At 42.6% G+C, this 25,172-nt stretch overlaps 1 pseudogene; it reads right to left on the bottom strand.

Annotated features, from left to right (window-relative positions):
- Nucleotides 1–23,880: 23,880 nt before the first annotated feature.
- LOC111551409 lies at nt 23,881–23,981 on the bottom strand (annotated as a pseudogene).
- Nucleotides 23,982–25,172: the final 1,191 nt, after the last annotated feature.

Raw genomic sequence — 25,172 nt, 5'->3', positions numbered from 1 at the left:
TGAGGCAGCTGTCCCCAGGAATGGAAGTGCTGTCTGCAGTGCCATTTAGAAAGTAGCCCTCCCATCCTGGCTAACACAGTGAAACCCCGTCTCTACTAAAAAATACAAAAAATTAGCCAGGCATAGTGGCAGGTGCCTGTAGTCCCAGCTACTCAGGAGGCTGAGGCAGGAGAATGGCGTGAACCTGGGAGGCAGAGCTGGCAGTGAGCTGAGATCTGGCCACTGCACTCCAGCCTGGGCGACAGAGAGAGACTCCGTCTCAAAAAAAAAAAAAAAAAAAAAAAAGAAAGAAAGCAACCCTCAGCTCTCCAGCCAGACAGAGACAGGAACATGTGTCACTTCCTTGTGGACTGGACTCCACAGGTCAATCAGGGCCTCTTGCTACTGCCACCCCATCTTTGGTCTAGAGGGCAGCAGTTTGCTCTGTCATGGGCATTACTGGATCTTAAGTGCGACTTGCTTAAGAATCTTGTGATTTGGGGTTTCAGGGAAGAGCAGCAGTCATCTACCCCCTAGAGATACACCATCTCAGAGGCTCTGTGGAAGCATATCCATATTAATGTGTACAGACTGCCTGGCTCCACCTCCACTTAACTTCTCACTGCAGAGAAATTTGCGGGGTGGAAAAGAGACTTGGGAAGGAACCAGGCCTCCTGTACCAAGTTCCTGGGTTCTTGTGCGTCTATTGCTTGAAAGGGAAGAACTGGTTTTTTTGTGAAAGAAAGAAAGAAAGAGAAAGAAAGAAAGAAAGAAAGAAAGAAAGAAAGAAAGAAAGAAAGAAAGAAAGAAAGAAAGAAAGAGAAGGAAGGAAGGAAAGAGAAAGAAGAAAGAAAAAGAGAGAGGAGGGAGCGAGGGAGGAAGGAAGGGAGGAAAAAAGAAAGAAAGAAAAAGAGAAAGAAAGAAAGAAAGGAAAGAAAGAAAGAAGAAAGAAAGAAAGGGAAAGAAAAACAGGGATGAAGGTGAAAGAAAGCCAACCCCCGCTAGGTAGGTCAATGCTCCTAAAGTCTAGCCCTGTCCATGTTATCTTGGGGTATGGTGAGGTTGGCACTAGGTTGTGGTAGTTGATGGAAGGCCAATGGACTATGCTTGGCTCTTACTCCAGCAAACACCAGGCTTGGTGAGTCACCTAGTGCCTCCCACTCCTCCAGGGCCATGTCTTGAGTAGCAGATCTCCCTGGGTGGTAAGATTTATGCCAACTGATGATATCAGGATCCATGAGTTGTTAACAGACTATGACGTCAAGTGGCCATATTGCCTTCGTCCAATCCAGTTAAAGGCTTTTCTCACATATGGAAACTCAGGAGAGCCCACAGGAGTGATTCTCATAGAATGACTCATGGACAAGCAGGGGTCTGTAAGGCTTCTCCAGGTGGCCACTGATTTCTCATAGGATAGTGAGAATTGCTCATCATTCTGCACCTTCAAAATCTTTCCTACTCCCACATCATCCCCACTGACAAATACATCTAACTTGAAATAGCTCATCTTAAAAACAAAACAAAAACTTTCCCTTGACCTTGTAGTCCCATCCAACCATGGCCAAGCTCTCTGCTTCCCTTAATAGCAAAATTTCTGAAAAGTCATGGATTGGTACTGTCTCTATTTCTCACTGCCCATTCTCTCCCAACAAGCTCACCCACCTGTTCAATTCTATTCATGTGCTACCGCTGGGCCCCACTTGCTTGATCCAGGGATCAACTCTCTGCTCCATCTTACAGGTCTTCCAGCAGCCGTTGTCACTGTTGATGCCTCTTTCTTTTGTGGAGATTTTTCTTCTCTGGGGTCCCAGAAACCAATAAATTTTCTTGGTTTTCCTCCTACCATATTATCAGCTTGACTTTTCTGCCTGACCTCTTCATGTTAGAACCCCCCAAAATAAATCTCCAGATCTCTTCTCTTGCTTTGTCTTCTTTTCCCTTTCCTTTCCATTCTCTTCCCTTCCTTTTCTTTTCCTTCTCTTCATTTCCCTTCCCTCCCTTTCCCTTGTCTTCCCTTTGTTCCTCTTCTCTCTCCCTTTTCGTTCTCTTCTGCACTCCCTCTCCTGGTAATCTCTTTCAGTCTCACATCATCTATACATTCATGACTCTCAAATCTATCTTTCCAGTCCTTATTGCCCCACAAAGGTCCAGATTCCTGAATCCAACTGCCTCTATGACACCTCTGCTTAGATGCTTAACAGATGTCTCAAACTTGAATATCCAAAATGAAATTCTTGATATCCCTCCAAAGCTTATTTCTTCCCCATTCTTTATTTGCCCAACAAATAATTCCATCAACTACTACCCAGTAGCTCAGATCCAAAACTTAAGAATCATGTATTTTTGACTCCTCTTTTTCTATCATACCCCACATTCAACCAACCAGTCCTAGTTTTTCTAACTTCAGAATGTATCCAGAATCTAATTATATCTCACCACATCCGCTGCTATAGCTCTAATCCAAGTCATTGTCATTTTCTGCCTAGGCCATAGCAAGAATTTCAATATCTGGTTTTCCACACTTGCCCTACTGTAATGCATTCTCTACCCAACAGGCAAAATAATCTCTTAAGCATGTAAAATCTACCGTATCACTCCCTTGCATAAATCCTGCTAATGGCTTATAATCACATTTCAGAATAAAATTTAGGTAACTTGCCATGCCTATAAGACCCGGCATGATCCTGTCCCTCGTGCCTCTGTTCTCTGCTTGTTCACACTGGCTATCTTCTAGCCTGTGGGCAGCCCTGGCTTGTTCCTGTTTCTGGACCTCTGTGCTAGCTGTGCCTTCCTCCTGGAACACTTTCCCCACCTGAACTCAGCACAATTCACTGTGCACCATGCAAGTCTTGGCATCAGTGTCATCTCCTAAGAGAGGACTTCCCTGACCACACAGCTTAAAGTACTCCCAAATCCAGTCTTTATCTCTTCACAAACGTCTTTCTCCATGTCAATAATACTCTCGGCCTCCACTTATCTTTTTATTTATTTATGGTTTATTTTTGCTTCTCCGCACTAGACCCCAGGAAAGCAATCTTGTCTTTTTCACTGCTATTTCCCTAACTCATATGAATGCCCACCTCATATCAGAGGTTCAATACTATTTGTTGTGTGAGTAAATGGTCTTATCATGGTGGGTTCTGTACTGTGTTTCTATTTGCAGTATGAAGCCGTATGGTTTTCAAGCCTGGCAGCTCGGGAGAATTACCTAGACACATTTTAAATCATGCAGGTTTTTGAGCCCCGTCCTAGTCTTTATTGGTGTGTCATTGACAGTGTCCTAATCTTTCCATTCACTCTGATGAAAAGCTTTAAAGTGGCCAAGGCAGGAGAAAAGGGGATTAGCCTTAAGGCTAATGGAGGTCAGGTTAAGAGGCCTTGTGAGTTCCTTGTTCCGTGGAGATAAAAATGTTAGAAGCCACTATATGGAAGCTGAGGGTGGGAGTGGAGAATTGAAGAGAGAATGAACCCTGTGGCATGGGCCCATCTGGCTGTTGAAGGCCAAGGTCTGGTTTTACCCACTCTGGAAGCTACGTAATTCTGTGAATTACCAGGGCACCCACCTACTGGCTCACGGAGGACTCTTTTATTTCACCCTATCCTTCAGCTTCAGGATCTAGAACTCTGCTGTCTAATATAGTAGCTATGGTTTAAGACTGAATTCATTACAATTAAGGTGTTTGAATTTGAATTCAATGCATTGAAATTAAATACAATTAATAATTCCTGACTGGGCGCTGTGGCTCACGCCCGTAATCCCAGCACTTTGGGAGGCCGAGGCGGGCGGATCACAAGGTCAGGAGATGGAGACCATCCTGGCTAACACGGTGAAACCCCGTCTCTACTAAAAATACAAAAAATTAGCCGGGCGTGGTGGCGGGCGCCTGTAGTCCCAGCTACTCGGGAGACTGAGGCAGGAGAATGGCATGAACTCGGGAGGCAGAGCTTGCAGTGAGCCAAGATCGTGCCACTGCACTCCAGCCTGGGTGACAGAGCGAGACTCTGTCTCAAAAAAAAAAAAAAAGAAAATTCTTTTCTTTGGTCTCACTAGCCACATCTCAAGTGCTCAGTAGCTGCATTGGCTGGTGGCTATGGTATGTGTGCCTTTCCATCACTGCAGAAAGTTCCCTTGAACAGAGCTGGTCTAGAAAATGGGCTCCTGGGACTGCTAGGGCATCCACACTGCTGTTGTCAGTGCTTTAAATGCCAGGCTTGTCAACGTACATGGAAATACAGCTCTACCCTGGTTAAGCAATGGGTCTCTTGAGCCCTGGGAATTTCACTTGAGCAGGCGAAGGGCTGATGAAAACAGCTTGTAAAAGTATTTGCCAGCAGAGCTGCCCACACACAGAGATGATGTACATTTTCAGAGACATATCATTGTTGCTCCAGAGGACAGGGAGAAAGCACAGCTATGGGCCAGGAAGAGTTTTTCTTTTAGTTGGTGCTCCTCGAGCTCTGAATCCAAGGTCACTCATGGGAATTTTGCAGGGATTTGTTTAGCAGGTTTACGTTCTGTACCTCAAGTGAGATGATCAGCCACTTAAAGGCAGGGGAAATGTCTTATGTTCTTATAATATCTCCTCCTCGACACTTCATATATAGATGATAAATAAACACTAGCACTCGATCTAAGTTGCATTATAGTTAGCTCTGTGCATGTGTCTCCTTATTTGCTCATGAAATCCTCAAGGCCAAATATTATTTTTATTCCCTCCCCTGCAGCACCTAGTACTGTGCATGATGAATAATTGTTTCTATAGAAATATTCCTGGGTGGGACGATAGCTGGAGCCCAGGAGTTCAAGGCTGCAGTGAGCCATGATTGGGCTACTGGATTCCAGCCAGACCCAGTCTCTAAATAAATAAATCAAATGAATAAAAAGTAAACAACAAAGTATTCATTTTGTGTTTTAACAAGGACTCTAGGAAAAATAAATTTAAAAAATTGTAAAAATGAAATATTTATTGCATGGTTGGAGGGAGGGAGGGAGAGATCAACTTAGACCCACACTGGTAGAAGAGTTCCTGTTTCAGTGACAGCTCACCGTTTCAGTGATACATCACTTCCCATCTTTGAAATTCAGAACAGGCCGGGCGCGGTGGCTCACACCTTTAATCCCAGCACTTTGGGAGGCCGAGGCAGGTGGATCACAAGGTCAGGAGATCGAGACCATCCTGGCTAACACAGTGAAACCCCGTCTCTACTAAAAATAGAAAAACTTAGCTGGGCGTGGTGGCGGACGTCTATAATCCCAGCTACTCGGGAGGCGGAGGCAGGAGAATGGCGTGAACCCGGGAGGCAGAGCTTGCAGTGAGCGGAGATGGCCCCACTGCACTCCAGCCTGGGCAACAGAGCAAGACTCCGTTCCAAAAAAAAAAAAAAATTCAGAACAATTCAGCGTTATTCTCTCTTCTGAAGGTAAAGAGGCTATTTTCCAAGTCAACAGTGGGTGGATGAATGAAATAAAGCTTTTCCAGTGTCATCACAGCATTCTCATTGGACTTTATCAGAAAAACCATGTTCTTTGCCTTTTTTTCTGGTAGAAAGCTTCACTGGTAAAAGAGCAAACCTAATTCAAGAGGAAATCATGGGAATAGGACAATTTCAACACAAATTGGCTATGTGTTATATGAAACATTCAGGTTCTAGAGCATTTTGTGTTACGCTTTTAAGATCGCAATCTCGAATGCTTGTCGTCAACTATAGGATCTTCTCTCACCACATCTGGAAATTAAGCTAAAGTGAAGAACACACAAATGTTTGTCTTCTCATCACTCTCTTCTGTTAGATACTTTGCAGCATGGTTTCGAGTAATCATCATTTACTTACCGTAGATTCAAGTTTGTATCTTCTACTATTTCCCTTCATTCTGAAGAATACCCTGAGTAATTTCCTGCAGTTCTGCCTGTTAATAAATTCTGTCAGCATTTGTTTATCTCAAAGTGTCTTAATTTTACCATTACTTTAAAGTTTATTTTCACTCTATGTAGAATTCTAGACTGGTGAGATTTTTTTCAGCATTTTAAAGGAGTTATTCCCTGGTCTTCTGGCCTCCAATATCTCTAAAAAAAAATCAGAAATTATTTTTGTTTTCCTATATATAATGATGTGTCTTTTGTTTATTGGATGATTTCCGTATTTTCTGTTTTTTTGGTTTTTGGTTTTTGGTGGTTTTTTTTTTTTGAGACAGAGTTTTGCTCTGTTGTCCAGGCTGGAGTGCAGTGGTATGCAATCTCAGCTCGCTGCAACCTCCACCTCCTGGGTTCAATCGATTCTCATGCCTCAGTCTCCTGAGCAGCTGGGATTCAGGCATGTGTCACCCCTGCTAATTTTTGTATTTTCAGTAGAGACGGGGTTTCACCATGTTGGCCAGGCTGGTCTTGAACTCCTGACCTCAAGTGATCTACCTGCCTCAGCTTCTCAAAGTGCTGGGATTATAGGCATAAGCCACTGCGCCAGGATGATTTCCATATTTTCTATCATTTTTGGTTTTCAGCAGTTTGACTATGATGTGCCTAGATGTGGTTTTCTTTATGTGTATCCTGCTTGGGGTTCACTGAGTTTCTTAAACCTAAAAGTTGGTGTTTCTCAACAACTTTTGGGAAGTCTGGGGCCATTATTCTTTCAAATGTTTTTTTCCTCCATCCTCCTTCTCTTCTCCTTTAGAATCCCTATTGCAAGTGAGTTAGGCCATTTGATACTGTCCTATCAATCCCTGAGGCTTTGATCATTTTTTCAATTAATTTTCTATTTATCAGATTGATTGAATTTTATAGATCTGTCTTCAAGTTTACTGAGTTTTAATTCTGTCATCCCTAATAAGCCCATTCAGGGAATTTTTCATTTCAGGTATTATATACTTGAGTTTTAGAGTTTCCATAGGGTTTAAAAAATTGTTTCCATTTTTCAAGTGAGATTTCATAGTCACTAATTCATTACATCTATATTTTTCTTTAGTTCTTTGAACATCTCCCATTAACTATTTGACAGTGTGTGTGTGTGCGCGCATGCATGTGTGTGATGGAGTCTCCATCTGTCACCCAGGCTGGAGTGAAGCAGCATGATCTCGGCTCACTGTAACCTCCGCCTCCCAGGTTCAAGTGATTCTCCTGCTTCAGCCTCCCAAGTAGCTGGGATTGCAGGCACCCACCACTATGCCCAGCTAATTTTTGTATTTTTAGTAGAGATGGAGTTTCTACTACTCTAGAAGTGTTGGGCAGGCTGGTCTTGAACTCCCGGACTCAAGAGATCCACTTGCTTCGGCAACCCAAACTGCTGGGATTACAGGCGTGAGGTCCCGTGCCCCAGCCTTTGACAACAGTTTTAGTAACTCATTTAAAGTCTTTTGCTGCCAAGTCTAATACCTGGGCCATCTCAGTTTCTTTTGAGTGCTTTTTGGTTTGATGATCAATCATGTTTTCCTGTTTCTTTGAAAGCCTAGTGATTTTTACACTGAATACTGGACATTGTAGATGATATATTTTAGAGACCTGGATTCTACTATCTTCCTCAGAAAAATGTTGATTCTCATTTTAGCAAGCAGTTTGATTACTATCTGATCTCCTTGGAATGTCCATGTTTGGTTTTATGCTCTCATATTACAGATAAGCAAAAAATCAGAGGTGCTTCCTGAGTGCTCACTTAGAAGACTCATTCTCCGAACTGTCTCTCATGACCATCCTACCAGGGCTCAGGTTTAGGCTTTTTAAGAGTGGGTACGGTGTAGGTTATACCACAGTGACTATTCAAATTTAAGTGAATTAGGACAACACAGTCTATATCGTGTCTGTAATCCCAGCACTTTGGGATGGGATGCCAAGGCAAGTGGATCTCTTGAGCCCAGGAGTTCAAGACCAGCCTGGGAAATGTGGCAAAACCCCATCTCTAGAAAAGATACAAAAATTAGGCAGGCATGGTGGCATGTACCTGTAGTCCCAGCTACTTGGGAGGTTGAGGTGGGAGGATCACCTGAGCCTGTAAGGTCAAGGCTGCAGTAAGTGATGATCATGCCACTGCACTCCAGCCTGGGTGACAGAGTGAGACCTTGCCTCAAATAAATAAATAAAATTTAATTTAAATTTAAAAATGTACTTATTCAGTTGCCACAGTCACATTTCAAGTGTTTCATAGCCATATGGGTCAATGACTACCAGATTAAAATTAAACTTCTATTGATAGGCACTGTTCTATGTCAGAGATCAACATTTTCTGTAAAAGGCAAAATAATATTTTAAATTTTAGAGCCATACGATCCTGTCATGTCTACTCACCTCTGCATTGTAACATGCAAGCGGCCACAGACACTAAGTACACAGATGAACATGACTGTGTTCTAATAAAACTTTATTACAAAAACAAGCAACAGATGAATTTGGCCTATAAGTCATATTTTTTACAGCAAATGTCAGCAAACTATGACCTATGAGCCAAATTTGGCCCACTGTCTATTTTGCTTATTTTTTTATAGCTTTATTGAGATATAATTCACATATCATATAATTTACCCATCTAACTCAGTGGTTTTCAGGATGTGCCAACATCACCACATTTAACACTTTTTTTTTTTTGCAAAAAAAGTTCTACAGGAAAGCAGGTTTACTCATTTATTTATGTCTTAATCTATGCCTGCTTTCATGCCTCAATGGCAGAGTTGGATATTTGCAGCAGAGACTATATGGACTTCAAAGTCTAAAACATTTAGCATCTGACTCTTTAGAGAAAATATTTGCTCTAGAATGTTGTCTGTACCCGTAAGGCACAAGCTTGCTGTGTTTGGCCTGGATTTCAGGGGTGTTCATGAGGTGTTATCTCTGCTCTCTGCCAGGCTCAGAACTCTAATGTCCACAGCACTGCTTGCTTGATCTCTCATCCCATTGTTTCTCCCTCAACCCTATAGCAGCTGCTACTTGGCGAGTCTCAGGTGTAGCTGTCCATTGTATATACAGCATAACCCTCAGCCATAGACCTGCAAGGACTCTAGTATAAATTTTTGGAACCCATTTCTGCGTGGCTTGTCTGATGCATTATTCCAGTGTGGTTTATTTTCCTTGATTTAAAAAATATATTTGTCCAGTCACTAGGAGAATTATTTGAGTCTGTTACTATGGTGTCTATTTCTCCTTATCAGATTTCTTTAATTTTGCTTTATGTATTTTGAGACTATGTTTTTAGGTACCAGTTAGTTTAGGCTTGTATTTTTCTGTTGAACTAAAACTTCCACCAATACATTGGGAGCCTCTTGATCGCTAGAAACATTTTCGCCCTAAAATCTAAAAACAGAGTGACACTCTTTTATTTAGATTTGTCTGTTGTATCTTTTTCCATTGTGTGCTTTGAGCCTTTTGATCTTTGTGTTTTAAACGTGATCTCTCATAGAAGTGTATTTAAATTCAGTCTGACAAGTTTTGATTTTTTTAACTGAGGCATTTAATCTATGTTCATTTGAATGTAATCACTGAAATATTTTATTACTAGATTTTTTTTTTTCATTTTCTTTTTTAATGAGACAGAGTCTTGCTCTGTTGCCTAGGCTGGAGTGCAGTGAGTGGCACAATTTCGGGTCACTGCAACCTCTGTCTCCAGGGTGCAAACGATTCTTATGTCTCAGCCTCCTGAGTAGCTGGGATTATAGGTATGTGCCACCACTCCCAGCTAAATTTTGTGTTTTTAGTAGAGATGGGGTTTGACCATCTTGACCAGGTTGGTCTTAAACTCCTGGCCTCAAGTGATCCACCTGTCTTGGCCTCCCAAAGTGCTGGGATTACAGGTGTGAGCCATTGTGCCTGGCCTATTTCTGTATCTTATTTTTTCTTTCACAACTATCCTGCATTTACTATATATCTATACTATATCTGTATATCTATATATAATCATATATATACACATATATATGTATATGTGTATTATATATATCTTCTTTTCTCCTTCCCCTGCCTTTTTTTTTTTTTTTTTTTTTTTGCCTTCTTTGAGCTGATTACTTTTTATTTCTCTCTACTACTTGGAAAGTTATTGTGATGGTTAATATTAGGTGTCAACTTGATTGGATTGAGGGATGCCTAGATGGTTGGTGAAGTATTGTTTCTGGGTGTGTCTGTGAAGGTGTTGCCAGAGGAGACTGACATGTGAATGGTGGACTGGGAGAGGAAGACCCATCTTCAATGTGAGTGGGCACCATCCAATCAGCAGCCAGCGCAGCTGGAACAAAGCAGATGGAAGAAGGTGGGATAAGTTTGCTTGCTGAGTCTTCTGGCTCTTTTTCTTCTTCCCATGTGGGACGCTTGCTTCTGTTCTTCCTGCCCTTGGACATCAGACTCCGTCTCTTTCGGTCATAGACTGAGGGATGCACTGTGGTCTTCCCTAGTTTTGAGGCATTTGGACTTGGACTTGAGCCACTTCCATCTTCTCTCTTTCCCCAGCTTGCAGATGGCCCATCATGGGACTTCACTTTGTAATCCTGTGAGCCAATTCTCACTAATAAACTCCCTTTTATATGCACCTACATCCTATTGGTTCTGTCCCTCTGGAGAACCCTGACTAATACAGTTATATATCAAATTCCCTTCTTCTAAAACTCATCCTAGAATGTTAACAAGCATATTTAACTTCTCATATTCTAAATTTAATTAATAGGTCTACTCTCCTTCTTTACATTACATGAACTCAGAACACTTTAATCCTCTTACGTCTCCCAATTTGTATGCTATTGTTGCTTTGTATGTCATGTCTATCCCTCTACTTACAAAAGTTTATTGCCATTGTTTTATGCAGTCAATTTTTTTAAAGATTTGCTTATGTATTTGCCACTTTCTTGGCTCATCATGTTTTCATCTCAATATTCCTGACTCGAATTGCCTTCCCTCTGCTTAAGACAAACCCTCAGAATTCCCTTTAATCACTGTCTGTGTTTCCTTACTTCAATTTTTTAACTGCACTCTTATTTTTGAAAACTATCTTTACTACATATACAGTTTTAGGTTGATGGTTATTTTCTCTCAGCATATTTAAAATATTGTTTCACAAAGAAGAAAACAACAGACTTGAGTGTGGAGGGTGGGAGGAGGGAGAGGAGCAGAAAAGATACCGGTTGGGTACTGGGTTTAATTTATGGGTGATGAAATAATCTATACAACAAACCCCCATGACATGAGTTTATCTGTGAAACAATCCTTCACATGAACCCCAACGCTAAAATAAAAGTTAAAAAAAATTAAACAGTGACAACAACAACAAAATACTGTTTCACTATCACCTGTAGCATCTATGGATGCTATCAAGAAATCAATTTCATTGTCATTCCTTTGTAAGCAATCTGCCTATCTTGAAGTTTCATTAGGCTGTATCTGGGTGTACATTTCTTTCTTTGTGAAAAATCTTGCTTGGGTTCCTTGGGATTTCTGAATCTAAGGATTGGAGTCTCATTAATTCTGGGCATTTCTCTGTATCTCTTTTTCTCTCTGGACAGTGTACTGGTCTGTCTTTCGGTTCTCTAATTCTTTCTTCACTCATACTAATCTTCTCTCAAACCACCCACTGAGGTTTATAAAGACTTTGTTACAATATTTTTCATTTCTAGAAGTTCTAGTTGATTTTTTTTCTTGAATCTCCTTAAAAACCTTTAATTTTGGCAGGGTACAGTGGCTCATGCCTGTGATCCCAGCACTTTGAGAGGCCAAGGTGGGTGGATCACGAGGTCAGGAGTTCAAGACCAGCCTGGACAACACAGTGAAACCCTGTCTCTACTAAAAATACAAAACTTAGCTGGACATGGTGGCAGGCACCTGTAATCCCAGCTACTCAGGAGGCTGAGACAGGAGAATCACTTAAACCCAGGAGGTGGAGGTTGCAGTGAGCCAAGATCATGCCACTGCACTCCAGCCTGGGCAACAGAACTAGACTCTGTCTAAAAAAAAAAAAAAAAAGAACAAAAAAAAAAGCAAACCTTTTTTTCTTTATTTATATTTTCTATTATAAATTATGTTTACTCCCAAAATTCATACGCTGAAGTTCTAATTCCTAGAACCTTAGAATATGACTTTATGTGGAGATAGGGTCTTCAAAGAGGTCATTAAGTTTCAATGGGGTTATTAGGATGGGTTCTGGTCCAATATGACTGGTCTTCCTGTAAGAAATGGAGATCAGGATACAAAACACAGAGAGGAAAGAGCATATGGAGACGATGAGGGCAGCCATCTACAAGCCAAGGGGAGAGGTCTCAGAAGAAATGAACCCTGCTGACACCTTGAGCTCAGACTTCCAGTCTCCTGAACTGTGGGAAGTGAATCTCTGTTGTTTCAGCCACCAGTCTGTGGTACTTTATTATGGCAGTCCTAGCAAACTAATACAGACTTCTCTATTTTTTTTCTTCAAACATAATTTAAGATACTTGTTTCATATTCTTTGTCTGAAAATCCAATATGTGAAACCTTTTGGAAACTAAATCTGCTGTTTGTTTTTTCACGTGTATGATGCTTCCAGAGCATAGTATTGTTGTGAGTTTTGTGATCTGTGCTGGTGAGCTCATGTGTTTTGAAAGTTCTATCAATGGTAATTTTTTGAAACAAATCTGAAAGGATTTGCTTTTCTTAGTACCATGAGCCTAAAGCCACTTCCAAGTCAGCAACATTCTACACTAATTCTCAGCATGAGATTTTTGGGACTAACCAGGTAGTGTGAATTGAAGCTGGAAAATTGTACAATGGCCTTGTGTTTATGACTAATCAAGGCAGATATTTTGTTCTCTTACCCAAGTACTAAGTCTGGAGAAAGGTGTTTTTCCTTGATGTCGATGGTAAGAGCAGTGGTTGGGGTTAGTAGTAGTTGTAGGGGAGGAGTAAGCTTCTCTCTAATTTGTGATCATACTAAAGATATAAACCCCTGGGGCCCAGTTTTCTGTGTGGTCTTCTATTAGAGTCTATACTTTTGCAAAGACCCTAGGCTTTTTCTTCTGTGGCCTGGCCACTGGAGTTTAACAAATGACCTCAGGATGAAAATCAGATTTAGTGTTTCCAAGATAGTTCTAGAAGGAGAGGTAATTTTTAACCCAGAGCCTCTGTCAGTCTCAGGAAGGGCCAGGCTAGTGTACCCTAGGAAAAACTTTAATGTTGCTTTTATTGATATTTTTATCAGCTACCTTCCTGATTATCTAGACAAATCTTTCCTTTCAACAGAGTGAGGTCCAGAAGGGAAGCATTTTGTGGAAGTCACTTCTGGATCCCCCAGTAATTTATGTCGAGGCTGTCCTGCACCTGAGCTCCCACCCTACAAGCACGGGGGGCTCCAGAGACCACAGATCCCCCACCCTCATCTCTCCAATCACTCTGTCTCCATTTCTCACACACTCCTGTGAAAAACTGAACAGAAGCACCATCTGCCTTGGAACTATCCTGGTTATGCTCTTCTTTTTCAGAAAGTGCTTGAAATAGAGGCCAAATTAAAAAACGCTCCATCACCTAAAGCTGTATGGAGACAAGGCCAGGGTCCCTGCCTCTGCCACAGCCCTGAAAGAGAACCTGCCAATGCTTGTTTCAGGTGGGTGTTTTATTTCAAAAGCCTGAGCCAGCCTATGAAGTGGATCTCTGGCTTGGAAGCATTTCGCAGGATCGTAACGTGAGGCAGGTGGCTGGAAACTGTGTCCAAACTCACCTGGCACTGCCTTCAGCCTCCCTGATTGCAGAGTTGGCCTCAGTCCCCAAGCTGCTCTCTAGAAGCCTGCAGCATCCAGCACAGGGTGAAAGAGGCCATCACATTGATATGTTAGTGGGCCCCAAGCAAAGGTCTGACTGAGAGATGCTCGACTCCTTCTGATTATTTTCCAGTTTTATGTAAAGCCTCCAGTGTGACTTATCATTAGGTTTTGATTCTCTTTCTTTGGAGTTAGTCTTGTCCAGGGGCGCGAACAGAAACTGCATGACCCAAAGACAGAGAGGCCCTCTCAGTTGGGGTCTCTGCTAACCAAAGCAATTTTGCAGGTGGGAAAAAAAAAAAAGGAGTCCAGGCGGGGGCTTATTGACACACTTATTGACCTTCCGCATCAGCTGTTGTTGCCAGCTTCCCTTAGACAGCCTTAGGCAAGAACAAAAGACGCTGAGCACATTTTCAGATTCAGAGTCAGGTCTGCAAAGGGCTGAGAGTCTGGGCATTCTCCTTAGACAAGGGCAGAAGGCCGCGCCCTGTCTTTGTTTCCAGCCTGCCCAAGCCCGTGTTTTCAGCAGAGTAATTCTGACCAATAAACTCTACCTGCATGATGGAAGGTAAAAGGCATAAAGGCTGAATAGTATTTAGGAGATGAAAGATCAGTTGAGGCTTAGGTAAATGATTAAGCCAAGAGAATTCTTTCTCTGTTGATGAAGTTGGTCACTTGGAAACCAAGCTTCAGTTTCACATGAGCTCCATGCGTCTAAAACACTTTTCAAATACTCTTCAAAAAATTAACTACTGACACATCCAATAACAGATGGTGGGATAAAATGCTATCTGTCACTTTTCTCTTCTGAAACACACAGAAATTCATATCTACAGCTCTGCAAACCATCCTGAGGAATATTTGGATCTGACTGAGCAAGAATTAACAAGAGCAAGAAATACCTACAGTCAGACCAGCACTTGACACTCAATAACTGTTGGTGAAGGAAGGAAGGAAGGAAGGAAGGAAGGAAGGAAGGAAGGAAGGAAGGAAGGAAGGAAGGAAAGAAGGAAGGAAGGAAGGAAAGAAGGAAGGAAGGAAGGAAGGAAAGAAGGAAGGAAGGAAGGAAAGAAGGAAGGAAGGAAAGAAGGAAGGAAGGAAGGAAAGAAGGAAGGAAGGAAGGAAGGAAACATGTGCTCACCACATCTACTGCAGGATGTTAACATCTCTGAAAGTAGGTGAAAGGATTCTATAAAATCCAACCCAAAGCGCTATGCTTGGAACTGTTAGGTTTATATTCCCAGAGAAGAAGCAGGAGAGGGAAAAAACAACAACAAAAACCAAACATTGCTGTCGTGGGATTCTGAAGTTTGTGATATGGTTTGGCTATGTCCCCACCCAAATCTCATCTTGCAGTTACCATAATTCCCATTTGTCATGGGGGGAACCCAGTGGGAGGTAATTGAATCATGGGGGCAATTACCTCCATGCTGTTCTCATGATATTAAGTGAGTTCTCATGAGATTTGATGGTTTGATAAGGAGCTTTTCCCCTTTTGCTCTGCACTTCTCCTTCCTGCCACCATGTGAAGAAGGATGTGTTTGCTTCCCCTTCTGCCATGATTGTAAGTTTCCTGAGACCTCCCCAGTTCTGCAGAACTGTGAGTCAGTTAAACCTCTTTCCTTTATAAATTACCCAGTCTTGAGTATATCTTTATTAGCAGTATGAGAACAGACTAATACAGTTTGTCATTTCAGAATGTCAGGATATGTGGATATCATAAGAAGAAACCCTTGGACAGCCCATCTGTGTGTTCAAAGACAACCCCTCTACCAGCCCTGCTCACCACAAAAGAGGGGAAAGTCAAAGAGCAAAAGTAGATAGGTCTTCAGGGCAAAGAGCACAGCACTTTTGTGCAGAAAACCTAGACAATAGGCCAGGTGCTTATGCCTATAATCCCAGCACTTTGGGAGGCTGAGGCAGGTGGATCGCCTGAGGTCAGGAGTTTGAGACCAGTCTGGCTAACATAGTGAAACCTCATCTCGACTAAAAATATAAAAAATTAACTGGGCGTGGTGGCGGGCACCTGTAATCCCAGATACTCAGGAGGCTGAGGCAGGAGAATGGCTTGAACCCAGGAGGCAGAGGTTGCAGTGAGCTGAGATCACGCCATTGCACTCCAGCCTGGGCAACAAGAGTGAAACTCCGTCTCAAAAAAAAAAAAAAAAAAAAACACCACTAGACAATAATAATTATGAATAAATTTGCCAGCTGTACTTTGTAACCTAAGGACATGATTAAAGCAATGTTTTGAGGAAAATTATTAGGCGTAAGCACTTAGCATTAATAAATACAAAGAATCAAAATAATGCATTAGTTATTCAACTTAAAAAGTTTGAAAGAGAACATAATTATGAAAAAGCAAAATGAAGAAATAAAAATGAGAGTTGAAGTGAATAAATTAAAAAATGGATTTTGGGAGAAAAATAAATGAATCCAAGTCCTGGTGCTTTTAAATATAACAGATAAACCATTAATATCCTAAAAAAATGAGGGGCAAAATACAAATACATAAAATTAGAAAGGAGGGTGGGAAATAACACAAAGAAAGAGAAAACACTTTTTCACTATGCAAATAAATTAGAAAACCTAAGGAATGAATATACATGAAATGAATAATTTATCCAAATGCCAGACACAGGCAATTTCACAAATGAAATTTTAAATTTAAAAATTTTAAGAAAGAGATAATTCTAATACTTTCAAAACTTTTCTAAAGAAAGTCAACATGTCCAATGTTCTTTATAAAGCCAACATAACACTAATACCAAAACTGGACAGTGCACACACAAAACTCACAAAACAGTAGACAAGTTTTAGTAATAAGCTAGTGCCAAAATATTTTTTTTCAATATTGACACTAATTAGAATTTTTTTTTCTCTCTCTTTTTTTTTTGCAACTGACACACACTCTAACAGCTCCTTGACCAGAGAGTAAAGGTAGCTCTATTGTAAAAGCAAAATAATTTAAAGATTTCAAAAATACAAAAGGGTACCATGAGAAAACTGAGTTTTGATCACGGTCTTTGGATCTAGCTGAATGTTAGAACCACAGGGTAAAAGAATTGAAATCAGAATCAAGAGGTTAACTGCAGATAAACAGGTTTTCCAAGTCATAGACAACTGGGGCCAGAAATTGCTCATAAATATTTTCTCTGATTCCTCTAATCAAATGCAGGTTTCTCTTTTTTCAAAGTTTTTATTTTTATTTTTTAGAGACAGGGCGTCACTCTGTCATCCAGGCTGGAGTGCAGTGGTACAATCACAGCTCACTACAGCCTCAAAGTCCTGGGCTCAAGTGATTCTCCTGCCTCAGCCTCCCGAATAGCTGGAACTAATCTGTTCCAGGTGCGCTTCACTACATCTGGCTAATTTTTAAGTTTTGTGTAGAGACAGGGTCCTGCTTTGTTGCCCAGGCTGGCCTTGAACTCCTGTCTTCAAACAATCTTCCTACCTGGACTTCCCAAAGTGCTGGGATTACAGGGGCGAGTTACAGCACCAAGCCCTGAAATGTAAGTTTCCTTTTGTGACAGTGAATGTTCCATTTAGGTAAGTTATTCCAAATTGATGATGTGAGCCTGTGAATGAGGTGCTACTTCCTGTCCAGAATTCTCGGAGAAGGCCAAACTGGTGAGGTGAGCGAGGCAGGTTGAGAGGTATGAGGAGTGGGGGGTAGGGGAGTTACATTATTCAGAGGAATAAAAGTGGAGCCTGCGAAGGGGAAGTAGAAGAGACAACAAAGAGAGGGGCTCTGGCATCCTTGGAGTGGAACAGATTAGTGACACCCGTCTTAAAAAAGCCCAGTCATGACGGGTGGTGGCTGATGAGACCTAGGAAGCGATTAGAGCTGAAGTCATTAAAACGCCTCTGTGGAAGCTTAGCTGGCTGCTCTCACTTAATCCTCTTAGGCAAACAGGCCATTCTCACTAGGCCGTGGATGGAGGCTCGGGTGGATCCTGGCCTGAAATGCCAGCCGACTTCGGGAATTAGATCCAGTATTCGCGAGGATTGGGAGTCAGCATGTGAGTTGGTTTGTGAGGTGTGGAAAGCCAATTTGCTGATGGTATAAGTCTTCCATTTAATCCCAGTCAAGCACAAAGTGATGTAGAAAAAGAAAGTCTTCAGGATCAATATTAAGTGTGGCTTCGACAGAGCCAAGAAAGAACAATGGCTGGAACTGTGACCTATAACACAGGCTCTCCTGGGCTGACCAGGGCCCTGGGGGAACACAGGGAGAAGGAGTTCTAGCGCATGACCTGTGTGATCTGAGATTGAAACTGACCTTTTGAGGGAACAGGGCCAGAAGCTAGGAGCACCCAGAGACTGTGTCTATTCTTTCCAGAAGGATCCCTGTCTCAGCTAGACGAGCCCCGGCAGGCTGTGGTTAGATGCTCAAATTTCAGAGAATGGATTGAATGAAAGTCAGTCTGGGTCTGAGACAAGACTCTCAGTTGATAGAAATTGTTAAGATTTTCCTCTGAATAATTTCTTTCCTAACTGGCTGTGAAAAGAAGGAACAAAGGTCAGTGTTTAATTGGGTTGGGATCTCGGCGGTTCTGAGATCAGTTTCTTTTATCAGTGTGGGCTCACTGGTGACTGAAGGAGGTTTGTTATCCAAATTATATAAGATCTGTGTTTTGCATTTGCCACCAGAGAAGGTATTAAACAGTGCTACCTATCAGAAGTATCATGCCTTGTACGGAGTTTTAAATTTTTGAGTAGCCACATTAAAAAAAGTAAATGGAAACCGAAGAAATCACTTTTAGTAATATATTTCCCTTAACAAAAAATATTATTATTCCAACATAATTAATGTATGAACATACAAATAAGATGTTTTACATTATTTTTTCCATATTAAGTCTTCAAAATTCAGCACATCTCAATTCAGGGTAGCCCTTTCTGAAGGGGTTAGAGGCTACCATATTAGACAGTGTCTAACATTGGATATAAAGGATTACATCACACGGTCTCTGCCCTCTGGGAGCCTATAAATGTGTACCTTTATTCTGTATTCAATGAGGTGGAGTAGCGGGGATGGAGAGACGTACCTGATAAGACGCCACTTGAGAGAGATGGGAGCCTCTCTCAGGTTTGATGCCAACTACCAGTGCTACACAGGTTATACACGGCTCCCACCTCTTCTTAGGTCTGGTTAACTAATAACTGCGTCACCCAACCAAACCCATCAGAACAAATTCTTGACAGCCCAACCAAACAGAAACCACAAAATCAATTGGGCTGACCCAAATTCACATACCTCTTCTTACAGTATTTGAGAGGTCTCTATTCTGCAAAGCGTTAGGGGGATTGTGTGGGATAAAGAGGGAATGAAGCCAACACTCCAGGTGACCTCTGTAGATTGGTTTAACTCAAGAGCACACATAATCACGTTATCAGGATCAGGGCCAGTACTAGGACTGGTTCAGACACACAGCTCTTGCCACTCCTGAAAGGAGCTTTGGCCAATACCTCCACAGTTTAGGGGTGTAACATTTTGCAGTGCCTCAGTCCTTTAAATGTAGCCAGCTTCCCCTGAGCCCTGAGCTGGGCTGCAGCCAGCACACCTAGGCCTTCACTGGCTCCAGTGCCTGATCTGTGTGGTTGGCCAGCACTGCTGTCTCACCATCCAGACCCTCCCAGCCCAGGCTCTAAACTCTGGTTTGACAGCATGGCTTTTCATATCAATGCCTAGATCCCTTCCCACTCTCTTTTCTGATTCCTTGAACTAGCATCTCACTTACCTCTGCACGCTTTCCTGACACATCAGTTTCCCAAGTGTGGGCAGTCATCTCTGCCACAAAGACGCTGGGAGCCCTCCCCAGCCAGGCTTGGTCAGGCCTTCTCTGCCTTCCTCTCTTCTCTCCCTAACAGTGGAGAGACATTTGGACACAGTGAGGTCTGGGGCTCATCCCATCCCCTAGGCCCTAGGAGGTCCCTGTTAAAAGGACCAAGTGGGCTGGGCATGGTGGCTCACGACTATAATCCCAGCACTTTGGGAGGCCGAGGGTGGATCACAAGGTCAGGAGATAGAGACCATCCTGGCCAACACAGTGAAATCCCGTCTCTTCTAAAAATAGAAAACTTAGCTGGGCGTGGTGGCACAAGCCTGTAGTCCTAGCTACTCAGGAGGCTGAGGTTGCAGTGAGCCAAGATCACGCCACTGCACTCCAGCCTGGCAACAGAGTAAGACTCCATCTAAAAAAAAAAAAAAAAAAAATCACCACCTATGGGTCTCACAGGCCTGGCCCTGCTCCAGGCCTTTCTTCTTGCCTCATCCTACTCTGTCTCCAGCTCCCCGCAGCTATTTTGTTTCCTTAAGCGAATTGACTCCTTCCCCATTCATAATGTCCTAATTTCAGAACACCCAACTTCTACATATACAAATTCTCAAAAATCAGTGCCTAAAAACTAGTGATGTCATCATTCATTATTTCTTTCTTTCAAGAAATATTTATATTGCACAAATCCATGCAGCACAATCTTTTTTCTTTTTATGGCAGCTGGATACTGTGTTGTATCACTGTGTGATGACTTTCTTTGTAGGTTATACCCCCCACCCTGATGACAATGCATTAATGGGTATAAATGCTCCCCAGAAGAGCTTCAGCCTGTCCTGAGATCTGCAACACAAAGAGGTTTTGTTTTTTTAATACTCCATGTTCCAGTGTACATGTGCACAACGTGCAGGTTTGTTACATATGTATACATGTGCCATGTTGGTGTGCTGCACCCATTAACTCGTCATTTACATTAGGTACTTCTCCTAATGCTATCCCTCCCTCCTCCCCTCACCCCACAACAGGCCAACAGGCCCTGGTGTGTGATGTTCCCCTTCCTGTGTCCAAGTGTTCTCATTGTTCAATTTCCACCTATGAGTGAGAATATGCGGGGTTTGGTTTTCTGTTCTTGCGATAGTTTACTGAGAATGATGGTTTCCAGCTGCATCCATGTCCCTACAAAGGGCATGAACTCATCCTTTTTTATGACTGCATAGTATTCCATGGTGTATGTAACACAAGGAGTTTTTAACCTGGGAAGTGTGCTTAATTCTTCTACTGCCTCTTGAGGGCTGCCTAAGTACAAAATGTTTGGTCTCCTGGAGGGTGCCTAGGCTAACAGTGAGAATTGGATAGCTCCAGGAGGGCCTTGGGCATTGGGCCCATGGAGTAGCCTGTACTTCTTGCTCTTTTCAACACTTAAAGGGAGAGGTGGCCGAGTTCTCTCTGAGAGTTGCTCTGTGGCAGTGGCGGCAGCCAGCTGAATATCACGGGAACATGCCTGCTCCATGAAAGGGTCATATATGCAAGGTAGCCCCCAAAGGTGAAAAGAGCCAAGAAACCAAAGAACAAGGCAGACAACTCCAGTTTGTTGGTAAAGGATGTTTTACTGGGGGAACTTACAGATGGAAGCATGGTCTTTAGTGGCTGCAATACAGGTAGATCTCTGCACCTGTCACCCCCAGAACCAGGGCTTGTACACCATAGAGAAAGGGTATGGGTGCCCTGTGCAAGACAATGAAAGCCTACCCTTCAGAAGAGGCAAGAATGCTGCATGGATCAAAGCCTGTAATTTGTGCAACAACGTCAAGGCTGACATGTTCTTACATTAGGGACAGTAAATCAAGTAATAATCAGGAGACATTCACGAGACAAGGGCTAATCAGAAGTGGAAACAGCAAATTAGCCTCCAAGATGGCATCACTTGTGTCTCCACTTCCTCTTGGTAATAGTCATATGCTCAACCTTCTACTGTGATTTGGAGCAAGTGGCTTCCTCACACTTGATTCAGGTTGCTGACCTGTCAGTAAAATAAGATTAAAGGACACATAAAAATGTCACTGGACATATCTTGTCAGCAGCCCTTTGAGTGCACACAAAGGCTATCAGTAAAGCGGAAGGCAAAGCAGATGTGAAGCTGGAGTTCTACCCAACTAAGTCACGTGTCAGCAGCATTAGAAGGGCCCTTCCGATGACGTGCACCGCATACGGTGTTTGTGACAACCTAGGATACATTTTGTTGTTGGCTCCCATTGGAGGTAAGGGATTGAGAGAGACTGATGTGTGTGTGCACAGGCACGAACGGGATTGTTCACACATCCCTGCACTTTCAGGGTGTGTCCTATTAGGATTTCCCGAGCATAAGCACGAGGGGAGGGTGAAAAGTCCCAGTGTTACCTGCATTCCATGAAAATCCACTGGTTTTGGCTCCAGTTTTTGCTCAGTGTGCAACTAAAGCAGCATTTTAAAAAATGGAAACCCTGAGACATTTCTGTTGTTCTGAATCAGCTGAGCGTGGATGCTGAAATGCCCCTGCTTCCCACTAGGGGGAGCTTGTCGTGCAGCACCGGAAACAGGACCGCGGGAGCTGGTGTTGGGGAGGCTGAGCTGGAGCGCGGTTAGGTTTCGTGCCTGCGGCTCTTCTCTTTCCTGTATCTTGGCTTCGATGTGATTTGGTGGCTAGATTTAATTTTTGTGCCACCAGAGTGGATGTTATAGCTCCCATTTTGTCATCTAAAAAGCTTACACACTTTTTCTACAGCACAGGGCTTTTTTTTTTCTTTCTTTCTACTATCAAATTGTATATATAATGATCACTTCTTTAAGGCACTGAGCCGGGCCCCACACGGAGTCTAACGAGCAGGTGGGCTTCTTCTCCATCACTGTTAACTGGCTCGGGGTCCATTTCACAGAACCTACCGTCTATCGGGGCTGTCAACAAACTGTGCCCTTCTAATTCGGTGTGACCGTGACCAGCCTTGGATAGCTAACGCCAAATCTACTGTGTTCTCTATCACTTTCCCCGTATTAAATACAGTTAAGAGGAGAAGGGGTGATCTTTGCTTTTTGAATATTTTTATTTCCTGGTTGAAAGACAATTGAGTAGAATGTTTTTGTTTCTAGAGGGGGTGACAGGGAAATGTTCTATTTCAGTGGTAGGAGCAGCCGAAAAAGTGTCACTCTGATGTCAGTAGTTGTGTTTCAATCCCTGCAGTGCCCCTTACTTACTGACTAAAGGCTCTCAGTCTCCTGTAACCCACCAGGCTTCCATTTCCATCAGTTAAGTAGGGATAACAAGACCCATTTCGTGTGTGTGTGTTTAATGAGAACGGGTAAAGATAGACAGTTGAAAAGACACGGTACAGTCCGGGCAGGTGGGTCACGCCTGTGATCCCAGCACTTTGGGAGGCCGAGGTGGGCGGATCACGAGGTCAGCAGATCGAGACCATCCTGGCTAACACGGTGAAACTCCGTCTCTACTAAAAACACAAAAAATTGGCCGGGGGCGGTGGCGGGCGCCTGTAGTCGCAGCTACTCGGGAGGCGGAGGCAGGAGAATGGCGGGAACCCGGGAGGCGGAGCTTGCAGCAAGCCGAGATCGCGCCACTCACTCCAGCCTGGGCGACAGAGGGAGACTCCCTCTTAAATAAATAAATAAATAAATACAGACACAGCACAGTGACTGGCACATAGCAGGTGTCACTCCATTCCTCTTTCCCTTCGGTCAGGAATCCTCTTTGCTGTTTGATCACTTTTAAAGACTATCTCTCACGTTTTCTTCCTTGTATTATTTAATAACCTTTTCGCCTGATCAGTGTAAGATAAGGAAATCTTAGTACAGAAAAATGGGGAGTAGACAGATGGCAAAGAGAAAGCTATCCTTTAGGAACAGAAAACACAACTTAATTACATTCACAGTGGATTAAAAGGGCTTCCTGAATCAGGCACCTACAGTTTGCTGCCTCTCCTATGTGCCACCTGTGTCTCTCTGTCCACTACTCATCACCAGATGCCAGGGCCATCCCCAACAGCGGAGCCTGCATTCCTTCTTGATTTAGTATCTTTTTGTGATTGATACGTAATATTTTCACATATTCATGGTGTATATGTGATGTTTTGTTACATGCATGAAATGTGTTATGATCAAGTCAGGGTATCGGGGTATCCAGCTTGAGTATTTATTTCCAGGTGCTGGGAACATTTCAAGCCCTATCTAGAAGATAGCTAGAAGCTGTTTTCAAAATATGTAATGCAGTTGCCCAATTCTACCATCTAACATTAGAACTTACTCTTTCTAACCATATGTTTATACCTCTAACCAACCTTTCTTCATTCCCCCACCTTCATGTCCTTCTTAACTGCTAGTAACTACACTCTACTCTCTACCTCCATCAAATCGCCTTCTTTTAGCTCCCACATATGACTGAGTAAATGCAATAGAAATGTGGAAAACTTCACAAATTTGCACAGCATCCTTGTGCAGGACCATGCTAATCTTCTCTGTATCATTCCAATGTGCTAATTACTAATGTACTAAATACGAATACTTGCTGCCAAAGTAAGCACAGATTTAGGATCTTTGACATGATCCCAAAAAGATAGACATTGCAGTGCTTTGGTAGATGATATCCAATTGAGGTTCTGCTTCTGCAGAATTAAATTACCATTTTACATAGTCTTTTGGAAGATCCCAGGATTTGATAAAGAATTTCATGAGAATCTAAATCCAAGATTTCTCCACTCATTGGGGTCTGGTTTACTGATATCTGGCTATGAAATCCCAAGAACAGGATAGATTTCAGTTCAATTCTGAACTGCCTTCTTGGCTTCCCAGTTGATATAAGACATGCATTCTAATGGAAACACATTGCTGAATGTGGCTAGGCCATAGAGCTGTATTACCTCAGGTTAGCTTTATTTTGTTTAAGTAGGCTTTTTGTGAGCTGCCTTGGGAACTTTTTCATTATGTATCATTTCATACCTATGAAATATGAGGCTCAAATTCTAAATGACTGGCTCGCCAACTTTTAGAATTTACCTGCTTTTAAATTGGGAACAATCTGTTCCTTTGTAAATGTTCTGAACTGCAACTATAATTCAGATAAATAAGGGCACTTCTAAATGATAGAGCCCAAAGGATGTCTGTTTGCAAGAGGGACAGATGCCCCTCAGGAAGACAAGCAGGGGAGCACTTGTTCTCAGATCATGAGTCAAGGTCAGAGAGTGAGATGACTCTGGGTGATGGAGACTGCACTTCAGGCCATCCCCGTAGACAAATGCTCGTGTCTTAAAGAAAAGGAGAGGCAAAAACACAGTGAGAAAATCCTGAAAGCTGCAATGCATTGGAAATGCTGCCTGCATTGGAAGTAGGGTTATGGCAGGGACATCAGTCTCCTTGGTGTAAGCAACGTAAGAACCAGGAACAGCAGCAGCATCTGTGACAAAACCATTCACATTAGAAGCCCCAGGTGTGGCCACTGTGAGCTGGAATAAGAAAGAGTAAAGGGGTCAGTCCTCAGGTCATTGGGAAGAGGCATGGAGCACGGCCAACACACAGGCACCTCCATCATGATTTCACAGGATGCAGGGCAGCTGGAAATGCCAGAGACATGTATTGCAAGTATTGCTGTGACCATATGTTTTTGCTTCCAAACTAGTAGGGACAAGCAAGCCTCCTTGCATTAAAAAAGTTTTTTTTAACATGTGTGTGTGTATGTATATAAATCTAGC

The sequence above is a fragment of the Piliocolobus tephrosceles genome, chromosome 7 (assembly GCF_002776525.5).
Source record: "Piliocolobus tephrosceles isolate RC106 chromosome 7, ASM277652v3, whole genome shotgun sequence".
Taxonomy (NCBI): domain Eukaryota; kingdom Metazoa; phylum Chordata; class Mammalia; order Primates; family Cercopithecidae; genus Piliocolobus; species Piliocolobus tephrosceles.
This window is presented reverse-complemented; position numbering and strand designations above follow the sequence as displayed.